This window comes from Chionomys nivalis, chromosome 6, assembly GCF_950005125.1.
Source record: "Chionomys nivalis chromosome 6, mChiNiv1.1, whole genome shotgun sequence".
Classification (NCBI taxonomy): domain Eukaryota; kingdom Metazoa; phylum Chordata; class Mammalia; order Rodentia; family Cricetidae; genus Chionomys; species Chionomys nivalis.
In genome coordinates, this window is record NC_080091.1 from 68,390,218 (window position 1) to 68,403,440 (window position 13,223).

General features: G+C 44.8%; 1 protein-coding gene across 10 annotated transcripts in view; it reads right to left on the bottom strand.

Moving 5' to 3' along the window:
- Apbb2 (amyloid beta precursor protein binding family B member 2) overlaps positions 1 to 13,223 on the bottom strand; it is a 311,966-nt gene that overhangs the window by 179,953 nt on the left and 118,790 nt on the right. For all 10 annotated transcript variants that reach the window (XM_057771510.1, XM_057771509.1, XM_057771505.1 and 7 more), the window contains exon 3: positions 6,014 to 6,128. The gene's annotated coding sequence lies outside the window, so the exon portion shown is untranslated. The remainder of the gene's footprint in view (positions 1 to 6,013; positions 6,129 to 13,223) is intronic.

Below are 13,223 nucleotides of genomic sequence, written 5' to 3' on the forward strand. Positions count from 1 at the left end.
GCAGCATGAAACCTGAGCTCTCTGGGGACTAGCTCTGCACCCTGGGAGCAGGGGACCAAGTTCCTCATTATCAGATGATGGAAAGGAAGGACATGCGGGGAACAAGTGAAAACCTGTGGATTTCACTGTCCACAAAACTGAGAGAACACTGACTAGAAACCAGATATTCTACAGAATATTTAGTAGTGTGCACTCATTATTCTTCACATATATCCACGTAGAAAGGCGTAGCCGTGGGGAAGCTAGCCATAAGTTGACCTATCCGGGGACTCTGAAACAAACCAGGCCATCCCTTTCAGAATCCATCCGTTTTGTTTTGTAAGGATTTCCAAAGCTTTCATTTGACACAGCAGGTTCACCACCTTCAAAGCAATTCTGGGCTTCCATAAACCGGCCAGGAAACCTGGAGAAATCACTCTACTGACTCCAGAATGTCCCCATGCAGCAGCTTGGGTCCTTGATTGGCTTGTTGTCTGACACAGGCGTCACCTATAGCTCAGGCTGGCCTGGGACTCAAAGCAAGGACTCAGGACACAGGCGCCCTCAGCTAACTAAAGAAGTCAAAGGGAAGGCACACAAAGCGCCCCCCCCCCATGGATGGCTTTCCAAGCCCTTCTGCCCCAGAAGAGGAAACAAGCAGGCTCCTTGCCTGTTCATGCTAGTGAAGTCTTGCCACGGGGCTTTCTAGCTTCATCCTCTGTTACTGAAGGAGAACATGATTACCCCAGAGCACCCAAGTGAGAAGGATGCTTGCTGACCACATCAAAGTAATATTCCAAGCCGGGTATGGTAACACATATCTGTGAAGGCAGCCATCAGGGTGCTGAAGCAGGACAATCATGAGCTTGATGCTAGCCTAGGCTACATAAAAGATCATGCCTGAAAAATATATACATATGTACGTACATTGAGCTTTACTTAGAGGAGAAGACAGAAGATATTGAGGAAACAAAAATAAAACAGAAGTAAACGTACAAGAAAGATTTTAATGCGTTGTCAAAATTCACTTGTCTCTTCAGGAAAGATAAATATACACAGATAGCCTTTCCTTCCTATCTCCAATATTAGTTCATAACTAAGCCACTGGATATATGAAACTAGGTCATGCATTAGTGAGTCCCTAAAAACAAAGGTAGCAGGCAGGCTTCCAGGTAACTATCTAGACTGGAGTACACAGATTGTGAGACCTGGCGAAGAGGTGCGTCCTGCGGGATGAGCTGACCATCACTGCCTGCGCTCCACCACAGGAGGGTGGTGGCTTGCACTTATAGCATCTCCATAGCCAGCTCCGCAAACACCCATTGACTGAGTTAATATTTACTTGCCACTTGCTTTGTTTAAAGTTGTGTAGAAATCAGGGATTGCAATCTGATGCCTCAGAGGCCTTAAATTCTTTCATCAGAGTATAGTGACAAAGCTTCCAGTCTTCATGGCCAGTGGAGGTCACCAGGGGGGTTTCTGACACTTTGCACAGATGGACAAAATGAATAGGATACCATTTGTTAAAAAGCAAAGACTTTCAGATGTGCATAAAAAGCTTGGCAGCTAAGATTCTGACAACTCACAGAGAAGAAAAAGTCATATATCAGCAAAATGAAACCAAACTCTCCAAACTGAAGCCAAAGGTCTAAAGGTATGGAGTCAGGTAACCTGAGGTCCCCAGGCCAGAGTGTAGATGCCCTGACACCATGGGACCAGATATAATAGCCCAATGGACACCAAGATATCAAGGGGCAATGGAGAAACTACCCTGTTTGCACACTCGTGCTCATGAGGGATTGACATCAAATAACCCCACAGATCGAGACCCTCAGAACCACAGGTTATCACCAAATAAGATACCAACAGGTATAGCCAGAAAATGCAGCCAGTTAACCTAGAAATAGTGTAGCCAGTCTCCAAAAAAGTCAGAAATATATTGAAATAATTAAAAAAAGAAAAATAATTAGAAAAAAACAACAAGCAAAAACCTGCAAAGTATCCAGAAAGTGAACATAGAAAAGAAGATAAATATGCATTTCTCTAAAATGAGCAACTAAATGGGTCTCAAGACCAACATACAAAAATCAACTATTTCCAAATACTGTAATAAATAATTTAAAATCTGGTATGTGTGTGTGTGTGTGTGTGAGAGAGAGAGAGACAGAGACAGAGACAGACAGACAGAGGTCTGAATTATCTCAGACCCTGACTTACAGTCACAATTGTCTTTACAGGTGCAAGGCAATGAGACCTGACACCCAGGACAAGGGGATATGGGCCTAGGGAAGATGGCTCCATTCAAGTAAAAGAACACAGGCAGCCATTATAAGTAGCTAGCACAATCAGAACAGTCAAAGTGAGGCATTCTCCTCTGAGCTCCCATGAGGTGCCAGCCCTGCTCACACTATGGTCTGAACCCTCCCTGTGTCTCTTGGAAACTTCCAGTCTCCAAAGCTGTTAGAGAATAAATCGTGTTACTTTATGTCATTAAATGGGCAGTGAGTTAGGGGAACAGCAATAAGAAACAAAAAAGCAGAAAGGGGAGATTTCATGACTCAGCCTGGTGGGCCATAAAGAAAAACAATAAAACACACCATGCCATACAAGTGACCTCCTGGGGTGTAGAGAAGGACACCAGGGAATTAATCAAGAGAGGGATGATGCATACAGGGGGGAGCGAGCCACAGCACTGTTGCCAGAACAAAGAAACAGTCCTGACCACAAGGGAAGCTGCAGGACCAAGTGCACTGAAGGACCGGAGAGAGTCGGGCGTGAACAAAATTTCTCCCTTCTTGCAGCCATGCAAATTCAGAAAGCGCTCATTCCATTACTCGGTATTTTTCTAGTGAGCTCTACTTATGGGTCAGGTCCTGTTCTCTAATCACATTCAGAATGGTTCCTCAGAATTCTGTTTTCAGAAGCATTTGTACAATTACGCCAGGAAATGGATGTAAATCCACCTGTTTAGCAAACCAGATTACCATTATGGTATAAGAGCATTTTCTATTTCTGTTAACTGCTATTACACACTCAAATTACTATATGTACTTGACTGTGTGATCGCTCGCATTTAAATGGTCTTTGCCTCGGCCTATTCGCAGCTACTTTCAGCAGTTAAAGCCCCCAGGTTAAATACTACTTACTATCTGTGCTGGCTTGTTTTAGGTCAACTTGACAAAAGCTAGAGCCATTGGAGAGGAGGCAGTCTCCGTTGAGAAAATGCCTCCATAAGATGGGCTGTCGCCAAACCTGTAGGGCATTTTCTTAATTAGTGATTGATGGGGGAGGGTCTAGTTCATTTGCCACCTCTGGGCTTGTGGTCCTGGGTTCTACAAGAAAGCAGGCTGAGTAAGCGAGAGGTAGCAAGCCAGTAAGCGGCATCCCACAAAGGCCTCTGCATCAGCTCCTTCCCTGTTTGAGCAGAATTCTGCCCAGACTTCCTTCAACAAGGGACTATGATGTGGAAGTGTAGGCCAAACAAACCCTTTCCTTCCCAACTTGCTTTTGGTCATGGTGTTTCAAAGCAATCATAACCCCATCTAAGACACTAGCAGACAATATCCCGAGTTCTATGTCTTGAATACATTTACTGCTTCTCCCTTGGTTCTTCCTGGAGTAAGACTTCATTTGCATGCTTCTCTCCAGAAAGCAGAAGTTTTTAGGCCAGCACTTTCCCATCAGCCAGTCCAGCTCCCTGGCTAACAGACGTTAAAAATGATACTCAAGTTGAGTTAGATGACTTGGCCACAGTCAGAAAAAGTAATGAAATATACGATCACACACAGGAAAAATCTAGCGTATCAGAAAGAGCCGCATGAAGTGCCGAATAGATCAGGTTCATCCGCGTGGACCAGGAAGGTGCGTGAGAGATGTCACCATGGTGTCTCCCTGTACTGTCTGCTATGTATATACACAATTTTAAAAAAACAGGGATGGTCAGAGAACTTAGACAACAATAAGGACACTAATAGAGACATACATAGATCTAATCTACATGGGAAGTAGACAAAGACAAGATCTCCTGAGTAAATTTGGGAGCATGGGGACCTTGGGGGAGGGTTGAAGGGGGGAGGGGAGAGGCCAGCTAGATATGCATGGCCCAGTGAAAGAGAGGGAGGAACAGCTTTCTCCTAGAGAGTTCTGGGTAGGAAACACCTCAGGAGGGAAAGAAGTGATTCCTTGAAAGTCACGGGCAGTACAGGCCTGTGAGACATGGAATGCATAGTATGTTGGAGAAAATCACAGGTGGCGTCTCTGTTCCCAGACGGTGAGGAAAAAGCATTTCCACAAACACGAGTCTCCTGTCTAGATTTATTTCACCGCTCTTCTCAGAGCCCAAGCAATAGAACTGTAAGAATTTTGAAGGAAGAATCCCTCTCCCAACACTTTTGAGTGGACCCCGTGAAAATAGCATTTGTGCAGGCCAAGAAGAAAATGTCAGATCCTACCAAGGCACGTGGATCAACAGTGTGCATGCCCTGATTTCAGTGTCCCCTTACAGAAAGGGTAAGGATCCCCACCCCCAGCAAGATCACAGATTATTTCAGCTTTGAGGGTAAGGGATAAAATAGAGATTACATAGGTACTTACATAACCACTTAAAATGTTAAAGTTTAAAAATATAGAAATCCACCCTCAGCTCCCACAGACATTGGCCACAATGTGTCCGTCTGTCTCCCTCTACAGCACCCAGGTACACGTGTTACCCTGGCGATGCTCTTTTCTAACGCAGCTCATTTTACTTCTTGTTTTAATTATGTTCTTAAAGACTTATTTCTTGTGTATGGGTGATTGTCTGCATGTATGTATGTGCACCCATAGGTGTGCTGGTATCATCAGAGGCCAGAAGAGGACAAGGACCCCTGGGACTGGAGTTACAGATGGTTTGAGTCACCCTGTGGCTGCTCTGATCACTGAGCCATCCCATCCACCCAGCAATAGCAGAGCTCTTCGAGGGGTCACTGTTTGCCCCAGTGCTGCTGGCTTGCTGCTGGTGGTTGATGGGAATCTCTGCTATTACGAGGAGCAGTCCATCCCCACGGCTTCTAAAACACCACTGCTTCTAATGACCAGGTTGACTCTACAAGCGCCTGAAGAGGTTTCTAACTTTTCTAGGAAGAAAACAAAACCTGAGCTGTAGGAAATGGGGCTGCAGGGTGAAGATAAATAAATATCACTATAGGAGCAAAACAAGTGTGGGGGAGACATCCCAACGCCTCCCTGACCAGGACCAACATTCTAGAGAGTCTAAAGGAAAGTAACAAAATAAATGAATCATCTATACAGCTGGAAGATCAAAGGAAGTGAAGAATAGGACGGCCAAAGACATCAACAAAGGGGCAGACCATCAGATGGGAGGCAGTCCCTTCTCTTCCTGCAGCAACATTCATCAGTGGGAAAGGGCCATCCGAAGAGCAACAGACCACTTCCCAAAAGCAGCTGGATGAGCGCCAGTGTTGAAAGACGGAGAGTCATCTCCAGGGCAGTGTGTCTGCCTACAGTGAGCGCGGAGACCCCCCCCCACACACACCAAGCCATTCTACCCAAAGCACAGAAAACAAAGGCACACTGCTGTGGCCTCTCTAGGACCAGAGTGGGGTTTGGGGTTTTGTTTTGTTTTTGTTTTTTTTAATGGAATTAAAACAGTCACTGGGAAATGCTTTTAATTTGTGGCATTCCTATTGTCTTAAATGTTTTATATATTGTGATGAGAAAAGAAAAAGCATTTTAAAGGCCACATATGAATGGATACACTGAAATACAAAAGCATCATCTGGTCTGATCGAGCTACTTGATTACAATAAAAATACTAATTAAGATAACATTTGTCACTATCTGATATGAAAACCTTAACAGAGAACAAAACGTTCTTCTACGTTTCTAAATACTCTCATATATATCTTATGAGCGTTCACCAGCTTAGAGCTCTAGGATATTCTACAGTGAGAGAAGAGAAAGGAAAGGAAGGAAGGAAGGAAAGGTAGAGGAAGAGAAGGAGGAAGAAGACACACGTGCACGGTGGCATACATACATGAGCTGCTTGGACACCGGCGAGCCTGTGGGTACCTTCTGCCCATAGCGACAGTCAGCGCGTTACCAGGGGACTCCGGAACTCCCAAGGACTCTGGAAACAGTGAGATGGCTAGCTGTTGAAGGAGAGGACACAAAAAGGTAGAAATAAAACAGTCTTAGGATAATGATCGCATTTTTTTCATTAAAATGCTAATGATGACCACCTCCTTCCAGATAACCGTGTTTATGAATTATTCATTGTTACATGCGGGAAGGAATCACTCTGTCCCTGCAGGCGGGCATGGAGCCTGCAGAGAGTTAGCATGTGGCCCCTGCGGTAAGTGGGACCAAAGGGCAGGTACCTAAGAATCCCTGGTCAGGGACGGAAAGTCCACCTATCCCACAGCACTGGGAAGATTGTGTATCTCCGTAGTCAATGCCAAGGATGGAACCAGCTTAGCTTGTTGCCGTGACACCTGAACTAACACCCTGCCAATAATACTATAAGAACTCAAATGAAAAGAAGAAAATGTATTGAATTGGAGAGGTTACATGTCAAAGTGGGAGGAAGGGAGAGAGGGAGGGAGGGAGGAAGGGGGGGAGGGAGGGAGGGAGGGACACTAACACTTCTGCACACATCAATTACATTCTGTATAGAAGGTCCTTTTGTGCTCCCTTTGAAAGGTAACAAATATTCACATTTTTACACATTTCTGTGAACTTACTATCATTAACTTTTCATTTAAAAAGCACAGGTTACAACTTTACTTGAAGTCAAGCTTTCCTCATCAAGATGAATAAAATAGCGTCTCGGTTTCTAAGGACAGTGGTTCACTGGGCTGAGGGACTTGCACAGAATGGGCCCTGTAGGGTGGTGGGTGAGTGCAATGATTTGATTACCACCCAGCAGAGGGCTCTAGCCCAGACAAGAAGAGGTCAGAGAAGGCATCCAGGAACAAAGGGTGTCTGACATGTCTAAGGCTGGGCTGGAGTTAGGCAAAGGCAGTGGAGAGAAACTGTACCATATGGCTTAGTGCTCTTGGTCCCATACAGAATGACACCCATGTTATCAGACCAGGGAAGAAGACTCGGGCAGGCTGGCCACTTTGTATCTCTTTCAGAAATCTCTGACTAGACCTGGTTGCTGCCAGATAACTGGGTCAGATGTGGGTTCCAGAGGGTTTACTCTCTCCAGGTGGATCTAAAGGGGCTCGGTGGAAGCAGAGTAGCAAGGCCAGTCCACTTGTTACAACCTTGCAGACAGGAGAGGCAGGGTGATGACTGAGAAAATAGAAGTGAGCAGGGAAGAATGAAACAAATTAGCATTTGGAAACATCTGGATGCCACAGGGAGAACAACTCGATCAACTCCATGCAGACTGGTGGCCTTAGATCTAAAGTGTAGAACACCAGGGAAGTAATAGGAAGACCAAAAGGTCAGTCTGTAGCTTTAAAAACTGAGGTGAGGAAGATTTGAGGCCTGGAGAAGAAGACAGAATAAAATGCAAAAGCATTAAGGAACTCACTTAGAGAGGCAGAGACATAGAAACAATGTCACAGATTCACAGAAGGATTGTGGGCAGAGAGAAGACTACACCATTAGTACCAAGAGACAGGCGCTAGCAAAGTCAGACCAGAAAGCCAACCTCGCCCTTGTAGCAAAAATTAGGCTACAGAGGTCTCCAAAGAAGCACCATGGGATACAGAGGCAAATGAAGATCAAAAACAAAAATACTTTTGATTCTGACATTTGAAAAGTCGCTGGTAGCCTTGACTGAGGGTGGAGTTAGTGGCATGGAGGAGACAGGGAACAGGATCAACAGGCCACGTGGAGTAGCATGTAAGGGGACAGACCATTTTGTAAGAGCTTCAGGACCAGTAGATGCAGGGAGCTGTGCATTGAAGGAACCAGTACAATGGCAAGGAAGGCGTGGAGAAAAGATGAATTAGCTCTCCAGAGGCAGGAAAGTGGGCAGGAGCTCAGATGAAGAGACTGGACGTGAAAGAACAATCCACAGCCCTTGACACTGGAAGGAGCATAAGGGCTAATCTGGTTATACTGCATCCACAGCAGAACTGGGATATTAGAGAAGGCACACCAAATGACGTTACCATTCCTGAGGATACATGGGAAGACAGGTCATTGAGAAAAAGCACTAGGGGTGAAAGCAAGAGGACTTGAGTTCAGTCCCTAACGCAGACATAAAAGCTAGGTAAGGCCTCACGTGCTAGTAAATGGGGTAGGGGTGGAGTGAGGGGGGATGGACAGATCCTAGGTCACTGGTCAACTAGCATAACCTAGTCAAAACAGTAAGCTTCAGGTTCATCTACAACTCCTGGGGCAGACAGAGATAGAGAATATCATAGAAGAAGATTTTTCAATGTCCTCCTCTGTCCCCTATATTTGTATACATTGATACCTGCACGCACGCACACACACACACACACATACACACACACACACACACACATATAAGTTCTTTGTCAAGAAAAGACAGTGGAAAAGACAGATATTGGTCTCTGGTATGTGACCCCTGCCCCCGTCTCCAATGAAAACCATCCAGCCCTGTTTAAAGGTAAACAAACACTCAAGCTGGTTATCAAAGCAGGGAAGTACATTGCCTGCTAGAATTAAGGCAGTGCATGGGTGAATGATGTGGAAGAAAGCGCTTCCTAAGACAACCTCAGGCTTTGGGCACCAATGTTCCCATATTCCCAAGGTTTGCTTACAGTTCCCTAGCTACAGTCAGGGCTCTGTCACCATCCACCAGTCTTTGTGAGCCACAGCAATTCCAACACTTAAAAGGATACCCACCTAAGCAGCAACAGGCAGACACTGGCAAATAAAGCAGGGGACAGGGGTGGGGGTGGGGTAGAGATGGCAGGGGCATGTGCTGGAGACTTCCTAGCCCAATGCCTCGAAAACTGACCATACACACCCCACTTCAGGCTTTTCCCCACAGGGTTAGGAATGCATGGAGTAATTCAGCTACTGGAATAAATCCCAATGCTAACAGCAAAAGCAGGAATGTTTGCTAGAAACAGAACACAATGAAAAACACCTTGAGGAGCGGACGTGCAGTCTCCTGAGCAGCGTCTGACTGTTCTAGTCCTTTGCCTATTCTACAGAGAAATGCGATCCAGGCCACCACTATGGTGACAGTCTCATAGAACCAAGTGCTCGGGTAGCCGCCATAGAGCTGGTATCAAAGCAGCAGAAGCCGCTAACTGGGTCATTCATTTTTTTATTCCTAGAGCACAGAAGACAGTCAGCATGCAATAAATGTGAATGATTCAATAAACCAGTATACGACTGAATAATTTTCCCAGATAAAGGGTAAGGAGGCCAATTAAACGGTGAGAACAGAAACAGTCCAGCTGTCCTACCCTGAGAGACTCGAAGGAACACTGTAAATCGCACCCAACTACAATTATTTTACACAAAAGGGAGTCTTTATGAGTTCACAAATAAATAGCACAAGGTTGGTCGCCGGAATTATGGGATGATGCTCTTTAAATGGGAAATAAGCAGAGGCGTAAAGACTCCGAGCCCACAAAGGAACAGGAGTTGAAGACTACATCTGCTCACCTGCTTTGTTGTCCTTCTGAAGGACAGGCTCATCACTCTAGCAGTGTGGTGCCACTGCTCCCAGATGCTCAACCTCACAGCCACCTGCCTGGCTTCAACCCATGGGGACCGCAAGATAAACAGCAAGGAGAACATCAAGACTCACTATCTTGAAAATCCACCCCAGGTGCAGCCTGTGTTTCTGTCCTAACATATTCGCAATTCTATTAGTTTTCCTTTTAACACATGAGCTCCGAGGCATTGCAGACCCTATGGAACACGTCTCATATAGTGTACAGAAGAACAACACTAATATCTGTCTAGAAATAATCTCAATAACAGAGGTTTGAAAAGGGAGGGTAGTTTACTAGTGTGTACTACATGACAGGTTTGTTTGTCTGTTTCCCTGACTGAGAGAAAGTAACTTTATCCTCCCGGTCTCATTGTGCCCGTGATCAGAAATAATATGTTGTGAGCAATACATCCCCAACACACTATTTTCCAGGGCTCACGTGGAAAGCAGCTTGTACACACTGGGCTTGCACTAGGCCTTGGAGCACACTGGCAGCCCAGAAACAACCCCTTGAGATGGGCATTCCCCTTTCCACTCTCCAGAAGGCAAGGGAGCAAGATAAACAACACAGCACTCACTTGAATGCAAGCCAGGGGAGGGAAGGAATTTCTCTGCCAGTCCAAAGTGTTCAGTGTGCAGTTTTTTAATTACTGCATTTATGATACTATCCATAACATATTCCCTACCACAAATGTTCCAGCAGGCCATTAATCCTTGACAAGTACATTAATGTGCCCCCCTTCCTGCAAATTCTTATTGTGCTGACATGGGGCAAAAATGCTAAGAATTCTCTTCAAAGTAAATACTTTATGTCAACAGCTCCCCAAGCTACCACTGGTCCTCGCTTAACTATTTCAGGATAGTCTTCCTGTGCAACTATTTGGTGATACGGACTTTAAAGATAAATTTGCAAACAAAATTTCAATATTGGCTTTGCCCAAAAAACATTTTTTTTTTGTCAGAGGAATAGTGGCATGAACTACCAAGAAGGTGGCTTGTGTTCTTCAAAATAACATATCCTGTTACTCATTAAATCACAATCTACCATCATCCCAGCTGTTACAACATGGTAAGAATTCTGCTTTAAAAAAACAAAACAAAAAACAAAACAAACAAAAAAAAAACCTCAAAGAGTAAGTCATTAAGAATGGTCAAGATTTTCACAATAATTGAAGAGACAACCAGTTTCAGCACTAAATGGGATTAATTTCAACCACAGAGGATTAATGTTTTTCTCAGAGAATTCCAAGTATGATTAATCATTGTTTGCTAGCACACAGTCATCAATGACACCACTAATTATTTTGCTGTGTTGGAACATGAGCACAGGCGCTCCGAGGAGAAGGAACACGCCTTCCGTGGTCCACAGGAGCTGGCTTTCTCCCACCATGAGGCACACAGGACAAACTGACAATCAGAAAGACCACTGAAGCTCACTCACCAGCTGCAAAGTCTAACACAAAGAACTAGAGTGAAATGCAAGGTATTGACCAAAGCCTGCAGCCAAAACCAGAGACGAGTGGGAGACTCACTTCATGTGTGTTGCTGGGAAAAGGGCTGGGGCAACCTGGTAAAGGCCAGTGGCAAGTCTCGGAATCTTTGGGCTTCACAGGGCTTGTGTCCTCTAGCCCCAGGCTTGTCTGTGGTGGCTAGGTCTGGAAGGATGCTTTGTTGCCTTTCCTCTTCAGGCCACTTCCTCTGTCACCCTGAAGAGTGAGTGACCTGAAGCACCAACTTTCCCTTTCCTTCAACTCAGTAATGATCTTGAAAGCCAAAGTACTGAGTATAAGAGAACGAAGCTCAACATACCAAGCTACTAAAAAGGTCTGAAGTGTGCAAGGTGACTGAACACACAAGGCAGTTGAGATGCCTTCTTTGTTTACTTCTTCCTTCTTAGAAAATTCCAGTATTAGTCCTTCAGCGTTTGAAGTCAAGAAGTACAAACACAGCTAAGCCTAACACAGGCCCTTTGATGTGGCACAACAGAAACACTGGTTCTTCCGTGAGCTACCTCTGGAAATGCAAGGGCATACTTGAAACCTGGGGAGCTTTGTCACTGGACTAGTGAGAGGCCATGGGGGCTACGAGCCTTTTGAAGCTACATCTGTGAAATGGGCTTACAATGCCTCCTCTAGGCCGGGCGGTGGTGGCGCACGCCTTTAATCCCAGCACTTGGGAGGCAGAGGCAGGCGGATCTCTGTGAGTTCGAGACCAGCCTGGTCTACAGAGCTAGTTCCAGGACAGGCTCCAAAACCACAGAGAAACCCTGTCTCGAAAAACCAAAAAAAAAAAAAAAAAAACAATGCCTCCTCTACATAGCTCTCAGTGAGAGATTAAAACACTAATGAAACTCTAGAGTAGAAACAGAGAACACCGCCCTATGTGGTTCCCACTATCCTCCCAATGCTCTTCTCCAAACAGCAACAGTGATGATTATGATTTTTAGTATTTAGACAGGCTCTTCGGTAACCTAGCCTGAGCCAAATATTTTTGATAAACAGTGCTTTTTGCTAATAAATGATGTGCATGCTGTGAATATCATTGATTAATAAAGGAACTGACTATAGCAGAGCTATAGGGGAACAGAGCTAGGTAGGGAGAACTAAACAGAATGCTGGGAGAAAGGAGGCGGAGGCAGAGAGAAGCCATGTAGCCCTGCCAGAGACAGATGCTGAACTTTAGCTGGTAAGCCACAGCCACGTGGCCATACACAGATTAATAGAAATGGGTTAAATTTATATGTAAGAGTCAGCTAATTAAAAGCTAGAGTTAATGTGGCAAGCAGTGATTTAATTAATACAGTTTCTGTGTGATTATTTCAGGGCTAAGTGTCTGGGAACGAAACAAGTGGCCTTCCTCCAACAAATAAATAAAATGCCCCTAACTACTTAAAAAGAAATATAAATATTATATTACTTGCAGATTTGAGCTTTTGTTCTCTAATATGTTTTTCTGTTTGTGTTTCTTCTTTAGCATCGAGCTGAAGGTCTTTCTTTCTTTATAGAAAATTCATGGGTGTTTTCTCTCTTTAAGAATAACCCTTGCAGCAACTATTACAGAGCATATCTCCTACCAAGCAGTGTGTGAAACATCTTCATGTACCCTATCCTAGAGAGTCAGAGGTTCTTATGGTTACAAACGGCACTAGAGAAACCAGGTTTTTCTCTTCAATGGAAAAGATTTACATCTGTTTCGGCCCAGAAGGCTGGAAGTGGATTAGTTAAAAATCTGGTGATCTTTTGCCATCTGGAGAGCCAGGCTTCACTCAAATCCCCCCAGACTCCTGAGCATTTTTTCTTGGCCAACAGTACCCATTCTTATCAAAGAGGTCTCAAGTACTTTGCAAAAGAGTTCACTATTATGCTTACCCTAGATCCTTATTCTTGGTCAACAGAATCCATTCTTGCCAGGCGGTGGTAGTACACGCCTTTAACCCAGCACTCAGGAGGCACAGGCAGGAGGATCTCGGTGAGGTTGAGGTCAGCCTGGTCTACACAGTGAGTTCTAGGACAGCCAGGACTATGTAGAATCACACCACCCCTAACTCTTCTTGAAAAGACTTACTTTGTCCCCAGGTAATAAATAGTCT